Here is a 6,739-nt window from a genome sequence, read left to right as displayed (position 1 = left end):
GACAGCAATGGGTTCTTCCGTGGTGTCCTCCCATGAACAACATTCTTGTTTTGCGTATCGTACACTCGTCAACAGAGATGTTAGCATGTTCCAGAGATTTCTGTAAGTCTTTAGCTGACACTCTAGAATTCTTCTTAACCTCATTGAGCATTCTGCGCTGTGCTCTTGCAGTCATCTTTGCAGGACGGCCACTCCTAGGAAGAGTAGCAACAGTGCTGAACTTTCTCGATTTATACGCAGTTTGTCTTTTTTTAATACGGGAGGTAAAGGCAAAAAAGGCCATGGTGGCAAAGTAAATACAATATAGCAAGTAAAACACTGGAATGGTAGATTTGTAGTGGAAGAAAGTGCAAAGTAGAAATAATGGGGTGTAAACGAGCTAAATAAATAAATAAATGCAGTAGGGCAAGAGGTAGTTGTTTGGACTAAATAATAGATGGGCTATGTACAGGTGCAGTGATCTGTGAAGTGCTCTGACAGCTGGTACTTAAAGCTAGTGAGGGAGATGTGTTTCCAGTTTCAGAGATTTTTGTAGTTCGTTCCAGTCATTGGCAGCAGAGAACTGGAAGGAGAGACGCCCAAAGGAGGAATTGGCTGTGGGGGTGACCAGAGAGATATACCTGCTGGAGCGCGTGCTACAGGTGGGTGCTGCTATGGTGACCAGTGAGCTGAGATAAGGGGGGACTTTACCTAGCAGGGTCTTGTAGATGACCTGGAGCCAGTGGGTTTGGCAATGAGTATGAAGCGAGGGCTAGCCAACGAGAGCGTACAGGTCGCAGTGGTGGGTAGTATATGGGGCTTTGGTGACAAAATGGATGGCACTGTGATAGACTGCATCCAGTTTATTGAATAGGGTATTGGAGGCTATTTTGTAAATGACATCGCCAAAGTCGAGGATTGGTAGGATGCTCAGTTTTACGAGGGTATGTTTGGCAGCATGAGTGAAAGATGCTTTGTCGTGAAATAGGAAGCCAATTCTAGATTTAACTTTGGATTGGAGATGTTTGATGTGAGTCTGGAAGGAGAGCTTACAGTCTAACCAGACACCTAGGTATTTGTAGTTGTCCACATATTCTAAGTCAGAACCGTCCAGAGTAGTGATGCTGGATGGGCGGGCAGGTACGGGCAGCGATCGGTTGAAGAGCATGCATTTAGTTTTACTAGTATTTAAGAGCAGTTGGAGGCCACGGAAGGAGAGTTGTATGGCATTGAAGCTCGTCTGGAGGGTTGTTAACAGTGTCCAAAGAAGGGCCAGAAGTATACAGAATGGTGTCTGCGTAGAGGTGGATCAGAGACTCACCAGCAGCAAGAGCGACATCATTGATGTATACAGAGAAAAGAGTTGGCCCGAGAATTTAACCCTGTGGCACCCCTATAGAGACTACCAGAGGCCCGGACAACAGGCCATCTGATTTGACACATTGAACTCTATCAGAGAAGTAGTTGGTGAAACAGGCGAGGCAATCATTTGAGAAACCAAGGCTATTGAGTCTGCCGATAAGAATGCGGTGATTGACAGAGTCGAAAGCCTTGGCCAGGTCAATGAATACGGCAGCACAGTATTGTTTCTTATCGATGGCGGTTACGATATCGTTTAGGACCTTGAGTGTGGCTGAGGTGCACCCATGACCAGCTCTGAAACCAGATTGCATAGCGGAGAAGGTGCGGTGGGATTCGAAATGGTCGGTGATCTGTTTGTTAACTTGGCTTTCGAAGACCTTAGAAAGGCAGGGTAGGATAGATATAGGTCTGTAGCAGTTTGGGTCTAGAGTGTCCCCTCCTTTGAAGAGGGGGATGACAGCAGCTGCTTTCCAATCTTTTGGAATCTCAGACAACACGAAAGAGAGGTTGAACAGGCTAGTAATAGGGGTTGCAACAATTTCGGCAGATAATTTTAGAAAGAAAGGGTCCAGATTGTCAATCCCGGCTGATTTGTAGGGGTCCAGATTTTGCAGCTCTTTCAGAACATCAGCTGACTGGATTTGGGAGAAGGAGAAATGGGGAAGGCTTGGGCGAGTAGCTGTGGGGGTTGCAGTGCTGTTGACCGCGGTAGGGGTAGCCAGGTGGAAAGCATGGCCAGCCGTAGAAAAATGCTTATTGAAATTCTCAATTATAGTGGATTTATCGGAGGTCTTACCGTGGACTGATGATCATCAAGGTTTTTAGCGATACTTTTGTTACCCTTTCCAGCTTTATGCAAGTCAACAATTGGTAATCTTCAGTCTTCTGAGCTCTCTTTTGTTCGAGACATGGTTCACATCAGGCAATGCTTCTTGTGAATAGCAAACTCTCAAATTGAGTTTTTTATTTTTTATTATTGGGCAATGCAGCTCTAACCAACATCTCCAATCTTGTGTCGTTGATTGGACTCCAGATTAGCTGACTCCAATTAGCTTTTGGAGAAGTCATTAGCGTAGGGGGTCACATACTTTTTCCAACCTACACTGTGAATTTTTTAATTATGTATTCAATATAGACGAGAAAAATACAGTAACTTGTGTGTTATTAGTTTAAGCACACCGTTTGTCTATTGTTGTGACTTAGATGAAGATCAGATCAAATTTGATGACCAATTTATGCAGAACTCCAGGTAATTCCAAAGGGTTCACATATACTTTTTCTTACCAGGTGAAAGCTATAATCCCTTGTTGATGTCAATCAGTGTAGATGAAGGGGAGGCGATGGGTTAAACAAGGTTTTTAAGCCTTCAGACAATTGAGACCTGGATTGTGTGTGTGTGTGTGTGTGTGTGTGTGTGTGTGTGTGCGTGCCATTCAGAAGGTGAATGGGCAAGACAAAAGTTTTAGTGCCTTTGAATGGGGTGTGGTAGTAGGTGTCAGGCGCACCAGTTTGTGTCACAAACTGCTACGCTGCTGGGTTTTTCATGCTGAAAGGTTTCCCGTGTGCATCAAGAATGGTCCACCAGCCAAAGGACATCCAGCCAACTTGACACAACTGTGGGAAAAATTATGTGAATATGAAAAAGATAATTTATGTTTAAAGACTTACGGGTGTTTGGCTTGCTTGTATGACATCAAAGCGGTATTTATTATAATCCTCAAAGTTTCATCTCTCAAAATATAGTGAGTCTTCTTCATTTACAGCATTTTCCTCACTCAAGACAATAACAAATGTGGAAGAGTTTTCCAATTACTGCCGCTTTGAAATGCAGAGCCAGAGCTCTGACGTCATGTATATCCACTACGTTCCAATTTTAGGCGCTTATCAGTGCCCAAATCTGCAATCTTCATCCCGTATACGAGTACCAGTATAAAGGGTTTAAAGGTCAACTGCCCCTTTAGAACCGACTTCTCTGGTTTTAAAAAGACTGTTGCATCGATATGATTCCTGAAACATGAATTCTAGTGTCATAATTGACTACAAAGTGTAAATAGGATCATTTTCATTGTAATGTCAGTCTCTTCCAAAACAGAGTTTTGTAAATGAGTTCGTCACGACTTACTGGATTGTTGGGTATGGATAGCTTTTGCCAATGAGGCACAATTGCCCAGAGACGACACGTTGTGGTCCGCCCCCTGCCTGCCTCCCTTCTGCTCAATAGCACTTTAAAATCCCAGACATTAAGTCAGTATGCAGTAAATGGCCTAACACGGGTGGTAAGTATACTGGGGCCTCAATGTCAGCTGGTATATAATAACCTATAGCTATCATTCGCAGTTGTATGGGATCTCTCAATTTATATTTAACTAGACAAGTCAGTTAAGAACAAATTATTATTTACAAAGACTGCCTAGGAACAGTGGGTTTAACTGCCTTGTTCAGTGGCAGAACGACAGATTTTTACCTTGTCAGCTTCGGGATTCGATCTAGCAACCTTTCGGTTACTGGCCCAACGCTCTACCTGCCGCCCAGAATCTATCAGAAGGATATAATAATGAATCCTCATGCATGCTATTAGTTACCAATTGGGTACACAACAATGACTGTTGTTCATTTTACCTTTACCTTTACAAGAAAAGACTGAAAGGATCTTTGAATCTTTTAGGATCAAATAGTAAGGTCAAGAAAGTGTTGATGAAATGTGGATGTAATTCGGTAATGTCAGTTTTTTATTTAATTTTTTATCTTTGAGAGTCAAATAGAGCAAGGCTTCTGTAATGTGAAAACACCTTCCCCCATCTACCCAACAACACTTTTCTTTCTAGGAGGAGGATGAGTCTTGTTAGCTGAGAGAGAGAGCTCCCTGCCAGCCATGTGTCTTGTTGCGGTGTCAACTAGCTGAAGTGACAAACTGGAGATGAGGAAACACAGAAACTTTGTCACAGCCAGGCCTGGGAAGAGGACATTTGTTTTCTCAGCAGCACATCCGTCTCCCTCTTTCCCTTCTTTCCTTCTCGCTCCAGGCGAAGTAGGATATTTTTTGAAGAGCCAGACGTTTGATCAATAATACATTACTATAGCGCTGCTGAGACAGGTATAATTGTGCTGATATGTCAGGGCTTAGAACAATTAATATAATTTACCATGTACATTAGCTATGCATGGGTTGCGTCCCAAATGGCTACCTATTTCCTATGTAGAGCACTACTTTTGACAATAGCCCTGGGCCCGGTTTCCCGATAGCGATGGAACTTAATAAGCTTAGTGCGTTTCCCAAAACACCATGCATAGATAACGTTCACTAAGTGTGTCGTTGGAGCATACTGATACGATCGAAAGAAAGCTATCGCTGCTGTCAGCTCAGCTTTCTCCATTCAAATCTTACTTTTAACATTATAATTATTACACAATACTGACGATGGATCAGCTCCTAGAGAGATATTACCACCTATATTGAGGCGGCTTATTCCAAAGCTAACCCAGGAATAGTCACAGATTTGGCACAGCAATGCACACTTTAAACATAATGACATTTGTTGAGGCAAAAATTACAGTACGCTAGCCTGCAATTAGCTAAATAGATCTCAATTGATTCAACAATACATTTATTTTAATATTATTCAAATACACTGAGTATATCAAACGTTAGGAACAGCTTCCTAGTATTGAGTTGTGTTACAGCCTGAATTCAAAATTGACCAAATATTTACACATCTACACAAAATACCTCATAATGACAAAGTGAAAATGTTTTTATACATTTTTGCAAATGTATTAAAAATGAAATACAGAAATGTCTAATTTACATAAGTATTCACACTCCTGAGTCAATACTTTATAAAGCACCTTTGGCGGCGAATAGAGCTTTTGAGTTCTCTTGGGTATGTCTGTATCAGCTTTTCACATCTGGATTCAGGGATTTTCTTCCTTGCAGCTTTTCTCAAGCTCTGAGTCTAAGCCAGGAGGGGGGGTTCTACTAAACTAACATATGGAATTGTTATTAAGATGGTCATACCAAGGATCATTTAGCTATTTGAGTTTAAATTTTAGGACCCCTTTAGGTCTAAAAAAATATATATAGAAAAATGATTTGAAACATTGAATTTGACCTTACTGCTTATTAGCCCATAGAAACACAGTCAAAAAATACACCAAAGAAATTTGTTTTAAAGTGTCTGTCCTATATCTGAGAGATATCATTTGTTTGACCCATTTTTAACATTTTTTTTTGCCACTAAACTACTTCTATACACTTAATTTTTTTAGACTGGTACTGGGCTACCTTCAGACTAGTCTTGTGGCCATCCTAGAGCAAAGCTGACGTGTTCGTGAGAGTCTCACCTTTCCATAGAGTGGTCATATTACTTTGTAGGCCAAACCTTTCGGATGCCACAGACCTTTTCGTTAGAAGACCATTTTTCGTGATGTCTCATGGTCTGACAAACACCGCTGTAGCACGGCCCCCTTCCACGGCAGATGCGGAAGGCCGCCTAGCTTAAAATCTCTACTGGATCAGTGTCCCAAAATCCGGACAGTTGCTGCTAATATGTGATATTTGACTAGAATGGCATTGTAAACATTTTATCTCTGGGTCCCAGAGATAAAATGTTGCATAGTTTTGTTTCATAAAATCTATTTTTATATCCTAACACAATCCGACTCTTTCAATTTGCAACAAAACAATTTATGAAATCTAATCTGCTAAACCTTGTTTTACCAGGTCAAGTTCAGTTTCTATGCAATCCTCAGACACTCTAGAAGGCAACCAAACCTTGTTTCATTATTCTACGTTACACATCACGTCAATTAGCCCATGAAGGTCAGCTATCATTACGCACCAATGAGACGAGCATTGTTCACTTGATTGACAGTGTCTTGGTCCAATGTTTTGAAACGTAGCTAGCTAGATGGCCAATGAGCTGGGCTTTCCAAGAGTATGTGATCGCCCTTTGTAGGAGAAACGGCTGTTATGCTGGAGCTCTGCATAAGACATTTAATTCTCAATTGAAAATCGACAGGACGCAGGGATGTTTGCGTTAAGCAGTGGTTCGCTTCACAGAGTTTAAGTAACAGACACATCTCAACATCAACTGTTCAGAGGAGACTGCGTGAATCAGGCCTTCATTTTCGAATTTCTGCAAAGAAACCACTACTAAAGGAAACCAGTAAGATGAAGAAACTTGCTTGGGCCAAGAAACACGAGAAATGGACATTAGAGCGGTTGAAATCTGTCCTTTGGTCTAATGAATCCGAATTTGAGATTTTTGGTTCCAACTGCAATGTCTTTGAGATGCAGAGTAGGTGAACGGATGATCTCCGCATGTGTGGTTCCCACTGTGAAGCATGGAGGAGGTGGTGTGATGGTGTGGAGATGCTTTGCTGATGACACTGATTTATT

The sequence above is a fragment of the Salmo salar genome, chromosome 16 (genome assembly GCF_965601325.2).
Source record: "Salmo salar chromosome 16, fSalSal1, whole genome shotgun sequence".
NCBI classification, from domain to species: Eukaryota; Metazoa; Chordata; class Actinopteri; order Salmoniformes; family Salmonidae; genus Salmo; species Salmo salar.
Note: the sequence above shows the minus strand (reverse complement) of the source record.